The sequence below is a fragment of the Xyrauchen texanus genome, chromosome 24, assembly GCF_025860055.1.
Source record: "Xyrauchen texanus isolate HMW12.3.18 chromosome 24, RBS_HiC_50CHRs, whole genome shotgun sequence".
NCBI lineage: Eukaryota > Metazoa > Chordata > Actinopteri > Cypriniformes > Catostomidae > Xyrauchen > Xyrauchen texanus.
In genome coordinates this window covers 12,681,637-12,695,787 of record NC_068299.1, presented here as the reverse complement: position 1 = coordinate 12,695,787, position 14,151 = coordinate 12,681,637, and the positions used below count along the sequence as shown (strand labels likewise).

At 37.9% G+C, this 14,151-nt stretch overlaps 1 protein-coding gene across 1 annotated transcript in view; it reads left to right on the top strand.

Moving 5' to 3' along the window:
• Positions 1-14,151, top strand: part of LOC127618298 (neurofilament medium polypeptide-like) — a 741,913-nt gene that overhangs the window by 88,950 nt on the left and 638,812 nt on the right. The window lies entirely within an intron of this gene.

Sequence of the window (14,151 nt, the reverse complement as noted above, 5' to 3'; positions counted from 1 at the left end):
TCGCAAAATAAAGCCCAAAAATAATGTCTTTCTATTGCGTTATGTTTGCTGGATAAACTGCGAAACAAACAAAGCGTGACTTGTGTAGATTGATTCACTAACTTTATTAATTCCCACTTATGAGCCGGTTCTTTTAATGAATCATCAAAAGTGACTCAAATCACTACTGTAGGTTTGATTCAGTCTGGCGATTCCTTCACTGAATTAGTCAGAGCGATTACTGAACCACAAATATAAATTTTTCATCATGTCGGACTCTAAATTTAGAACTGTATTTTGTATTTAATTGTTTCACGTAAATCAGTTTTTACGCGTTTTGTTCAAATGATGTATGATGTTAAATAATGTATGCAATACATTGTCTGCATTTGAAAAGTCACTTCTTCATATGGGACAATACTGCGTTTTGAAAATTCGTACGTGGCCAAGTGTATAGTTCACAGTGTATAATGCATCATTTGGGACACAGCTAATGCTTTGTTTTGTAATGTATCAGCATTTTGAACTCATTTTATGCATCTCTGCCAGAATCTCAGCAAGTCCAGTCTTTTATCTCCAACATTTGTTCCGTCAGCCCGTAGATTCGAAGAACATGAGTTTGCTTGTGTGGGAGGTTAATTCCATAGATGGAAATGGCCTTGTGGTCATTTAAAATGTCTCTTCAGAGATTACCAGTCATCATTGTATTAACTCCCTAATCATTTTGCTTTTATTGTGATTGGTGTCTTTACGGCTCAGTGGTCAGTGTGCATTTCGAGTGACATTTCACTTCAGATTTCATTTGACTCTTTTTGCACTCTGTTCTTGGTCATTACGGGGGTCAGAGAAAGTATTTGACCGACTTTGTCCATGGTCAAATGATCCCAATGAGATTTGAAATGGACTTTTTTTTTCCCTGCCAACAAGCAGCACCTCATTTCCTGTCATCATCTCCTCACATTCACTGGACAGTGGCCTTCTAGTGTGTGTGTGTGTGTGTGTGTGTGTGTGTGTGTGAAAAGTTGGTGGAAGGACAAAAACAGTGGGATTGTAAATGGTCAGCTGTCCCTTTTAAGCAATGAGAGTGAGCGTGTTTGTCCATTTAGGGACTGTCTTGGCTCTCGGAGGCTTGTCATCTGGGATAGGCAGTCACAGGAAAGTCTTAAGCAGCTGAGAGACGTGGATTAGACCGGCTTATTTCCTTACACTCTACTTGTGGATCATTGGATTGCAATAGCTTTGCTTGATTTTTTATTTTTTTTTCATTGAGAAATTGAAAATAATTGACCATTTCTGCATAGTTACCTTGCATTGTAACATTTTGTCAAATTAAGAATTGCTTACTTAGCTTGCTGTGTTGGGTGATATAATTGCACCAAAACAACATTTACCTTCCTGCAGCTTGGAGTTACATGTAGCATCTGCTAGACTGATAGATAGAAGGCCCAGTCACACTGAGTACATTTACATGGGTAGTTATAATTGAACCACCATGGTTTTTTGTGTTGTCGAGCTACAGTAATCATTTCTCTTTCCAAGTATACATCCCACCATGCGCAATCGAATCTGTGAAAAAAGGACGTCAGCTGAGGAAGTGACAGACGTTTTACGTTTAACCATAGTACAGCATCAAAGATGTCAGTTACAGTGAGACAGCCACAACAACATGGCAATCTTTACATCCACATGCATTTCTTATTCTTTACATGTTGATTTTGGTTCAGATCAGATGGGCATCATTGTTTTTATGGTGATGTCTGAAGGCACAAGATGACACTAGGAGACTGGTGTCTCCTGGATTTTTCCTAAATACACAAGCTGTGCTTTGCTTCACTTTCATCTTTAGAAACTCCTTGTAAAGCGTATTAATAACTTTTAGACTGAGGAGAGATATTTTGGCTATGGTTTGTCTATATTTTTCTAGCGATCGAGGAATTTTTTTTTACAGTATGTCTGTTGTCTGTACTGTATACTTAAATTGCTCTGTACTTGTCACTTGCTTCAGGCTGCATATTCAATTAAATCATGCCTTTGGCCTCATTCTATGAATGGAATCCACATGAGATCAGTAAAAGGAGCTGTTGTAACCTCTCTGATAATTGACGTTAAGATATTTGAAGTCTATAATCTGATATTTGTAATGTCTACATCCTGAATTCATAGCGTAACTCTAGCATGCTAACATACAGTGACCGCCCACTCCCATGATACAGTGTAAATTACGCAGTCAAGTCGGTCTCCTACACTTTCAACCTCCTTATTTATTTGCCTAAATCTGAATATTTAAAAAAAAAAAAAAAAATATTGGTTTGATTTTTTTTTTGTTTTCTATTGCAGTATTGTTCATCCAAATAGTTGTTTGGGCACTGTATTGGTTGTTTTGGTTAATTTAGTTAACATTTTTTTTATGTAGTATAATACTAAATAAATCATTTTAACACAGTAAATAATTTAATGGTTGTAGAGGATTACATAGTGAGGACACGGGAGGCAGGTAGCTCCAAACAAAGGTAACACTCTTTAAGTTGTCAACTCAGCTTCACAACTTAATTCAGCTCTTTACAGCTTCACAATTTCACTCGGCCCCCGCTGCCACAATGGTCAATAACCATTACACTCTTTGTCTTTGTCACTTTGTCTTTGTGAGACTGGATTACTTGTTTATATATAACTTTGGAATTAACATATTTTCTTTTACACCAAAATCTTCTAAGTCTGATTGACATGCTCTCTTCACAATGACCTTTGGCACACTCTTCATCTAGCACGCATACAGTGATACATAGAACTTTTGGAGTCGGAGTGACACCATCGATGTTCAGAGGAAAAGTGACAGACAATATTTAGAGTCTGCTGACACCACTGATTGTTCATGGCTCAGTGGAGGCAGCCAGGCCCCCTTCCAGATCCTCCCAGAGAGAGCCACCGAGGCCGCGGAGAGAGAGACAGGCCTGTGTTGTGGTTAAGTCTAAATGTATTGTTGATGACTAAAATGTTGTGCAAGAAAGGTCCATAGGGAGGTGGTGTTAGAGTGTGTTAAACCTGTGTTTTGTTTCTAAAACCACATCTATGGGATTTTCATCTACTATGATCACTTTTATGTCCCAGGGCTTTAATACAAACAAACAAATTTGGACTTTTTCATATATATGAGGGTCATTGAAAAGTGTCTTGTGAATTTTTTACCATTTCCTTGTCAGGATTTATATTGTAATATATACATTAATAAAATTAAACTAAATAAACCAAAAACAACCAATTTTTCCCATAATATTTTTAAATGAAAATTGTGTTTGTTGTTACAAAGCATATAACGAAGGGCTTTGAGATGAAATATGAGATTTTTGAAGCGTCACATTTTATTCCAAAATTATTTGAAATGCCATCACTATTATTTTCATCACAGAAAGCTATCAAACACAATACATTATTTGAAATAACATTGGTGGAAAAATGACAAAAATGACACAATTCTCCAGTGATGAATGGATTTCTTCTTTTGGACATTGTTAGTTGACAACTTACACTTGAGTGTGAAAAGTGGAGAAACAAAATCATTCAATTTTTCTGAAAGTTCACAGGGCCAAAATTGCTCATAGTTTCATAGAGACATCCTTATATGATGCATTTAAGGATGGAAATGGAAGACAGGAATAGAAGTTCATGATAAATGTTCATTTGAGGACAGGCTGTTGCTTTTTAAACAACCAATTTGGTGATGACTGATGCTTTTCGTGCTCTATAATGGAGTATTTAGAAAGGGGTTCTTGACTGGAATGATGAATACAGTGAGTCACTTCACCCGACCTCCTGTTGCAGAAAAAGACCACCAGATAGCCACAGCTCTTAGTTTGTGCCATTTACAGAAATATGTATATTTTTAACAAAACAAAACAAACTTTGGTGGAAACTTTTAATTTAGGCTAAAAGTTGTGTAGACCTCTTATTTTCTTGAAGTTAAGTTCTAGTCTTTCTCAAATTCAGTTCTTTGGCAAGCACAGTGGCATTTTCTTAACTAACTGACTAACTAATTGACTAACTAACAGCAGAAGTCTAAAATCAGTTTCCAGAAGGTGTTTGCTCTTCTTTTGATGCTAAAAAATATCTGACAACAGGGCTTGAAATTAAGGCTTACAATCGGCAGTGGCGGGTAACTCTGTCACTCTTGCCATTTTGGCAGGTGGCCTTTTCAGGATCCCCTATTCTAAAGGTGTCCTGCCTAAACTAATCCCATTCTTGTTCATATAATGTCCAAACAAATGCATGCAGTTACAGTCTCCGATTATCTATCACCTTTTATGAGACCGGGGATTTTGGCTAGTGAAAATGTTGTGGCTAGTGACCTTCGAAACTACTAGCCACAGTGGGTGGTGAGCCAAAAAGTTAATTTCAAACCCTGGCAGTCACCTTTCAAAAATGATCTGTCCCAGTGTTGAGTCTCAATGGCCTAATTTGGCCTTATGCTGGTCTTCTACCAGTTTTCTTAGAAAAATCTGAGGAGAAATTATATTGATTTGGCCTTTTTAGAAAATCTCCCACTGACAGTGGCTGAACTTTCTGGCCATATGGTACATTGATCAGCTCATCTGTTGTTTTCCAACTCAAATACTTCCACAGTGACATTTAAACTGTGGCTCATCAGAGTGGGGGTGATCTGATAAATCTCCATTTTACAGTTGGCCATGTGATTTCAGTAGGCTACATCAAATCCGCATACATAACACCAAGATGAACCAATGTACCAGTTTGCATTACAGTATGGCTTCACCATCTGTCAGTGACGTATAGCTGGTGGGTCGCCTAACCTGCATGCAAATACGCCATTGATATTTAAACCTTGGCCCTCGTGCGAATGAGAACACTAACAAGATTAACGAAGCTGGGACTAACACGGTCCTCACATCCCCACCATCACGGAGGCCTAAAGTACGATTGTACCACACAGGACCTTTCTGATTGAATTAAATGATTATTCACAGGAAGAGCAGGCGTTCCGTACAAATACCCCTATAGGTCGCTGGAGCCACAGAGATCAGGCCACACAGATTTGCTAAAGGGCACAAGAAGATATATTACCTTTTTAAATGATCATTTAAGCCACTTAATGGATGATGTGTATTAATGTCTCATCTAGTAAAGTCAATTAAGGGGACGTTCTCTAAACATATGATGCTCTACATCAAATTATCACTGCCAACATTTGGCTGCAGGAATCAGTCATTGTCGCTTGTTATTACATTAACAGATGCAGGCAAGAGGTTGGTATAAGTTGCCGTGCAACAGTTGAAAGTAATTTTCCTTTTTCAATAATTCATCCTGCTCCACCGGCAAAGTGTTTGTACTGTTGAAGTCCTAATAGATGAGCTCCTGTTAATTTGTATTAATGTCAGATGATTTTAAGGGGAGATAGATACATGCATGCTGTGTGCTGTCAAGCAAAAAATTGGATTCATTAAGATGATGGGAGATTGCAGTTGTTGTGGCCTCAGAGTTTCAGGTCATTGGTCACAGTAAGGAGAAATACAGTGTCTTGGGTTCTCAATGTTGGAGAATAAATGGAGAGATATGGAGGAATCGAAATAGAGAGGGATTGAGAGGTACAGTGAGGACAGGAGAAAGAAATTGAGTGAAATAATGAAAAAGTGAAAGCTGAAGTGGAACAGAAAGAAGGAAACTGAGTGAGTTATAATGAGTATAGGTGGAAAAACAAATGGAGTGTTAGAGCAAACAGAGCACAACTTGTATTTGTAACTATATGTTTATATAAAGTGGCGCCAAAAAGTATTTGGAAACTTAAACATTTATGAAAGTCATTGCATTAAATAAGCTTTTATTTTAAATTTGCTATTTGCATGATAATTTTCATGCAAAACATTTTAAAAAACAACTTTGTTAGGGTTCAAATGATAAAACCATAGATAAAGTATATTGTTCAAAATTAAGACAAAGTATTTTTACACGTTATGGTTGTCAAGCATGAGTGGAACATGTCTGTATCTAATGTGATGAACTACACATGTGGAGACCATGCTAGGACACCTGTGTGTGGGCTTATAAGGCACTTTTCCAGCCAAATCTGATTTAGCCCAATACATGCATACATATTTATAGATGAATGGATGGATGGATACAAGTGAAATGGTATTATGATCAGACTTGCTTTAGAGGTGAATGTTAGATATTAATGGTTTTAATGAGTAAAATGTAGCCCCCTGTTACTTTCACCAGGTAACTGCAGCGAATCGTAGAACGCGCCACTTAAAACTCAGTTTGCAAAAAGTGTGGTTATAGTAATGTTCTATGAGGCTAGGTTGGATGGATAGATCCTCACACTTTTTCTTCAGGACTTCTCTGAAGATCTCAACATACTGTATGAGATGCAGAAGTCTCTCAGCACTTCAGCCTGTACCATTTCTTCTTTAACCACCATTTGTTCTTTTTCTATTTAGTTATGGTTTTCCTTTTCTTTTTTGAACACCAACATCTGTCTGAGTCTTCAAAAATTTGCTTTGACGAATTGTATTTTTTCACCACATGACTGTTGACAGCAGAGCACATGTGGCCATGGTTCCATGCCCAGACCGCAGCTGTCTCTTCAAGATATGCACAAGTTATGTTGTGGTTTCAGCATCTCCAATGGCAGCATACAGGAAAGGGAACGTATCCGTTTTTTAACTCTGGTCTATCCCTCTTTGATTTGTGATACGTGTGAAGGAAGTGAAAAGAGGTGTATGGATAGATGTAAATCCTGAAAGGCGACAGGATAGGTGACTTAGATGGGATCTTTGAAAACAACTTCCCTTACCTCAACAAAGCAATCAAATTTTTTACATGAACAGAAGCATATAGGAACACACAGTTTTGCATGTGCTCAGTATTATTCTTACTTAAGACTAACATCTTTGCTGATTTGATTCATAAATACAGATTTCGCCAAAGTGAGGCCTTGTTTGCGCCATAGACCTGACATTTTGACCCCCCTTCCTCCTCTGCTTCTCGAAGGCACACAGCGAGGGAGCTATGCTTTGATGTGCAAGATATCTTGGACACAATACAAGGTGCAAAAGGAGAAGAGAAAGCAAATGGCTCATTAAGAAGAGTTTTGCCATTTTCTGTTGGAAATTTTTGAGCTGAGCTCTGGGAAAGGGCTTTGCAGCGAATGCAATGCTAGGCAGAATGGGAGCAAACACATCACACACTTGGGAATAGATATGCAAGGAGTTGATGACTACATCTCCTTGCAAGGTGAAGCGAAATTAGATCAAAATAAGATGGTGCTTTTAAAGTCAGCTCCCTTATGGCTCTTTTGGTAAATTAAACTCTAAAAATATTTGAATGACATGTGGCTTGTGCATTTGCCAGAAATTTCCTTTCTGGTCAAAACATTCATTCTCATTACATTTTTAGTTGCTCTTATTAACGTTTTCTGATGCAAGAAATACAACTGCTGCATTATTTTAGCTACTAGGCTATTTGTTCTTTTGAAGAGCTGGACGGTATTGTCTGTGATGACAATGTCTGACCTTACTGCTGCTTTTTAATTAAAGAAAGAGGCCAGAAGTCCAAAAAGATGAAAAATGTCTTACAATTGCTTAAAAAGGTTCAAAAGTCCAATAGGATGAAAAATGCCCTCTAATTACTTAAAAAAGGGGTCAAAAGTCCAAAAAGATGACAGATGTCCACCCATTTTTCATATTTTTTGACTTGTGACCCTTGTTTCACCTGCCTTTATCTGACCTCTGATCAGTAATGGCTTTCTCTCAAAATGAGTCTCTGATCACTGCCAATGAGATAACCTAATAACATCCAGTTCCTTGGAGTGTTTGGCTGATATTTTCAAGCAGCTCCTTGTGATATGTTGACCCACAAACTCTGCCATGGTTTAAAGTAATTTTTGAGGGAGTTTTGTCCTTGTATCTCAAGTAAAGTGCCCTTTTCACAAGGTAGAATTTCAAGTGTGTACCAGCCTCACTGACATCAAACCTGATCAATGATTTTCCCAGGGCGGGTGAGGTCATCTGTAAGATCTAACAATGTGCTGACAAAGATGGTAGAGGCAAAGTCATTGTGTTTAAAGGGTCAACGCAGGTCACCCGAGTAGCATGCTCCCAACTTGCCTTCCCCCAATACTTAAGTTTAATGTTTAGAACAGATCATTATAAGTGGAGAATACAAGATATTTTTTTTTCATGCCAATCCACCAACTGATTTGCTTTCACCATATTGCACACAATATTTAGTGATTCATACAGTAAAGAAAAGGAAAACATATATACATAGAATCAACATTTAACCCCCACTGTTACCCCTCCCAATCCCCAACCCTGCTCTGACCCTCAACAAACATTCCTGTGGTCACACATGAGTACACACACACACACACACACACAAAATATATATAAATATAATTATCACACAATTTATACCTCTCTCCACTGCCCCTCCTGAGAGCCCTCCAAAAACTCCAAATAGTTGCCCCATTTCCCAACAAAAAAATCCTAGTTACCCAGTCTTCTAAATGACAATTCCTCAAAACCCGCCACCCTCCCCATCTCCGTGCACCACTCCTGAAATGGGGATGCTCAAGCCGACCTCCGTCCCCTTAAAACATTTGTCGATTTATTCCCCAAATTGATGATCACCCCATCGCCCAAAACATGAAATCCATAAAAACCTGAAACTTTGACCAAAATTCTTGGATACTAACACACCACCAAAAAACATGGATTGTGTCTCCATCTTATGATTGCAATTACCAGAAGGTGGGTGTGTCTTTTAAGACCAAGCTTATACAATCTAGAGGGGGTCCAATAGAAAAAATCTAAAATCTTTAAATGCGTAAGGCGCACCCTTGCATCTCTAGATGCAGACTTCTTGCGTCTCTAAATGCAGAAGTTTTTTTGAATCCTAGCCCATACTCCCTCCTCCAATATCATGTTTAAATCTTTCTCCCATAATCTCTTAATAGAAGTAAAATCTCCATCCCCCAGACTCTGAATTAGCAGGGAGTAATACACTGATGCCTCATGATTTTTTCCAAAAGCAATTATTACCATTCCCAGAGTATCTGCCGTTTTAGGAGGGGTGTATGCTACTCCCAAAAATAGTACAGAGCTGATGGCACAGCTGTAAATACCTAAAGAACTGAGATCTGATAATCCCAAAATGTTGAACCAAATTTTCAAAAGATCTCAACACTCCACTCTCATATAGGTCACAGAGTGTATTAATCTCCCTCACAATCCACTTTGACCAGCAGAAAGGGGACTTATTAATACATAATTTTGGGTTCAGCCATATGCTTGAGGCAACATTTACATAAATGTGCGTATTAAACACTCTGGACACTTTTGTCCATACCACATGCAAATACAAGATAACAGGGTGTAACTTAACATCTCTGGTTAGTTTAATCGAAAGGCTTTGCAAAATTCAAATGGGGTAAGAAATTCCTGTTCAATACAAAACCAAGGAGGGGCTTTCTCAGGTGGAAGTGACCAATGAGCCAAATGGGTGAGACTGAATGCATAATAATAAAAAAACATTTGGGTTGGCCTAGCCCACCTTTGTCAATTGGCCTATGCAACTTACTGAAATGTAATTTGGAACATTTACCATTCCAAATGAAGGACTTCGCTATGCTATCAAATTGCTTGAAATAAGAAAGAGATATATCTATAGGCAGAGACTGTAGTAGGTAGATTAATTTTGCAATACAATTCATTTTAATAATATTAACCTTCCCAATTATAGATAAATGTAATGAAGCCCACCTGCCCACATCACTCAAACTTTTTATTACAGGGACAATATTACCGGGTGTCTATAAAGTAATTTAATCCAATAAAAGTATTCCCAAATCTTAAAAAGATAATCCCATTCTACCATATCAAATGCATTTTCAGCATCAAGTAAGATGGCAGAGACCATAGTCTGATCATTCGCCACAGACCACATGATATCGATGAAATGCGTAATGTTATCAGAAGAGCTACAGCCCCGAATAAACCCCACCTGATCTATATGTATAAGAGATCTCATAACCTTACTTAATCAGTAAGCCAAAATTTTTTACAACATTTTAATGTCTAGCTGGATCAGGGACATTGCACGGTAACTATTACACTCTCTTGGATCTTTGTCCTTTTTAAGAATCAGACTGATCCGGGCTTATGTCATGGTTGGCAGAAGCTTTCCATTCTTTAATGATTCCGTATAAACTTTTATCAAATGCGGAGCCAGTTCTGTAGCATAAGATCTAAAAAAACTCCGCTGCAAAGTCATCTGGTCCTGGAGCCTTGCCTGTAGGCAAGTCCTTAATTACCTCTCCAAGCTCCTCCAAGGCCTTCTCAGAATCAAGAGAATTTTTTTGCTCAGCCATCATTTTAGAAAGTACTAATGGTTCCACAAATTTTCTAATATGCTCATGTAGGGTGCACTGGTTGTTTAGATCAGTTTTACTATCAGATATAATTAATAATGAATGTTTAATTTGTTAAATTCTATCCTCGGGGCACCACTATTTGACAAGAAAAAAAATGGCAGTAAGTGACTGATCAAGTCTCATAAAATTCTACCCGAGGTAAATATTTATTCACCAGCTGATTTCACTGAGGGAATGGTAGAAAAGACTCTCACTGTTCTATATATCTAGCCAGAAGTTTTTCTACCTTGTCCCCCAACTCAAAGTGCGACCGTCTTGCCCTGAATAGCCAAAACTCCACCTTCCATGACAAAATTGTTTTATATCTGTATTTCAATCGGGTCAATTCTCTGAGGCTATCAGACAATGTTCAGTGCTTCAGATTTGCCTCTACTCTTTTAATTTTCCCTTCCAACTCCACAAGTTCTCATGCTTTGGATTTTTTGGTGAATGAGGCATACTGTATGATCCGGCCCCTAAGAACCACCTTAAGTGCCTCCCAAGCCATGCCCACAGAGGATACTGAGGACCAGTTGGTCTCCGTATAAACATTGATTTCAGCCTTTAACATTTGTTGGAATTCAGGATTTTGCAAAAGAGATACAAGTGAGGGACTTGGATATACATTAAAAAAAAAATCTATTCTAGAATAAATCTTATGGACTGATGAAAAAAATGTATAGACCCTACCAGATGGGTTCAAAAGTCTCCATATATCAGTAAGACTAAGATTTTTACACTTTTTACTGTGAAGCATCAGTGTTACTGATCACAACGTTAGGTGCGTAAATATTAGCCAGAATAAGACTTTGCCTCTGAATTTCTGCTAAAACAATAATGACTCTTACTAATTTATCTTTAATCTGTTTGATACATTTGAATTGTAGATGCTTACTTATCAGTGTAATGACTCCCCTTCTCTTACTTGAGCCAACACTAAAGAAAACATGTCCACTCCATATCTTCCAAAAATTCAGATTTCTGTGGGGAAAGATGCGTTTCAAGAAACACTATATCATATTGCTTAAGAAGAGAAATAGCCTTCCTTCTTTTTATGGGTTGCCCCAACCCATTCACATTCCACGTGGAGAGAGACAATCCACTCATATTAACATTTGACATTGACAAATGAGAAAAAATTGATTGTGGGTCAAAAACAAAATTATGAAGACCACATTCCAACATTAGTGCAACAATCAAATCCCGAACTTCCCCCAGAACCAAACAAATAGGAAATGTGCACATTAATCCTGTTCACGAGAGTGCCAACTGGCATGCATGCCTACGAGAGATGTCTGGTGTTCTATTAAAATTGGTTAGACGGAGTTAAACAAAACTATCTCCAGCCAATAGGCGGAATAAACTTAAAGAGCATGTAGATTAATCCACATACCTGTCCCAAAGGTGTGTTATTTCACAAAACAAACTCAAACCACTTGGTGGAACCAGCACAAAAAAAATAAAAAAATACAAATAAAAACAGAAGGAGCTCTCCGTTTCCTTGGACAAACGAATGTTCATTGAGCCAGCCCATTCTGTTGATACATGAGTGCAACAAATGACCTAATCACTCCAATGTCTTAGAAGAAATACGCTACAAAACTAACTACAGCCAATGGGAGGCATAAGCACAAAGAGTGTGCAGATTTATCCACACAACACTCCCGAAGGAGTGTTACTCCACAAAACAAACTCCTGCCACTAGGTGGAACCAGCACAAAAAGATACAAAAAAGGCGCTCCGTTCCTCAAACATTCAAGTGAATGTTCAGTGAGTCGGTCCATTCAGCTACAATGTGAGTATCACAAAATAACTAACTTCATTGACTTTATGAAGGACATCGCTTGCTGGGGACATGTAAATGTTTTACGGCCATCCTTAACATCTATTCTCAATTTGGCCCGGAAACATCAGTGCAAAAGCGACCTTTCATTGTTGTAAGGGTTTCTTGCATTCCTTGAATCGATCGTGTTTCTGTCTTGTTGAATTCGCAAAGTCTGGGAACAAGAAAATGCTGTGGTTCTTCCAAAAAAAATAAAAAAACTCTTACTCCTCGTGCAACATGAGATCTTTATCGGATGATCTCAGAAATTTGGCCTGAATTGATCGTGTCCTGTCTCGCTCAGTGGATCGCTGACCCTGTGAGCTCGCTCGATTTCCAGCTTATGGCCTGTTATGTCAAGTAGATTTGAAAAAGGCCTGTCCAGGAATTTCACCTTATCCTGACCCTCTTCGGATTCAGGAATTCAGATGATTCGGATGGTATTCTGCCGGTTACGGTTCTCCATGTCCTCTAATGTCTCCCAGACACGCTCCAAATCGACCTTGGTCACTAGCGGATTGGCAGCTAGTTCCCTTTCCCTGATGACTTCAGATAGTCAATCTGTTTCTTGACATCCCCCACCCTTGTGACCATCACAGTGAAGTTCGTCTCCATGGCAGTGATCGATCGACGTCAGCAATGGCCTTCGTTAGCATTGCCGACATGTTTAACTTTTCTTGCCGAATTTCCCCGCACTTCTCTGACCAAATTGAGTCCTGGGCTTGTGGCCTTCTCAGGGTATCAACTTGAGCACGTAAGTGTCTTTTAATGTCTGCAGAACCCAAGGTTTTTGAATTCTTTGTCATAATGTCCTCCTAGAACAGTTATGGAACAGAGTGTATCGAATCTCACTGGTTTATATCATTAAAAGTGTTAAAACTAGCAATGTGTATAGAGCTCACCGTTCACACATCCGAACCTTACATGGCGTCACGTGACCTCCCTACAGCACGCAATATTATTATTTCAAACCGTTTTGCTTGTAGCTCACACAATAAAATGTCTGATAGTGTTATAAAAGTGGTGATTGGTTTACTGCGTGCAGAACGTTCAAAAAGGAAATGTGCACACTCAAATGCACTCATACACCTGTGTGCTTTGATAATTCAAATCTCATTCCTGCTTGATGCTGCTTCAGTTAACTTCTGTTCTGATCGGCATCTAGTCTCCAAATAGAATTTAATTATTTGTAAGTTACAACAACCACTTGGATTCAGAAGCAGTATTAAAACATTATATTGGGAATGGAAGTTAAAGATAATTTTTTCTGGGCTTGGCTCACTGAGTTTCCACCCTTTGACCAATTAATTTTAATGACTTTTCCATGACCTTTCCAGTCGTTTATGATTACTGGATCTGGATAAAAAAAAAAATAATTCAATAAATTTGATTCAGACTGATAAGTATATAAATAATTTAGACCATATTGTGAACCAGTTTGACCAATTAATTGATGACTGACATCACTATGGATTGCAAAGTTTTAATCTGTACAAGCTCTATACAAGAGCAGAATTTACCTGCATAAAATAAAATAATTTTTTATATACAGAAAAATCTATATTTATTATGGAAACTATTTGTTTATTTTTTTTTTTAAATATATTTTCATGACTTTTCCAGGCCTGAATAAATACATACCTGAAATTTCTTGGTTTTGACTGACTGGGGAACACTGAAGTAATAATAATGTAATTTATGAGAAGATTAAATGCATTGGCTTGGACATATATATATATATATATATATATATATATATATATATATATATATATATATATATATATTACAAAACACAAGAAGGCAGATTAACAAGGAAGTGACACAAATAAAACTCAGCAAGCCCATCACTCAGCATTTAAAACTTGCTAATATCACCAGTCAGGAAACCACATAAACAAATGACAGGGCAAGTTGTGGAACATCA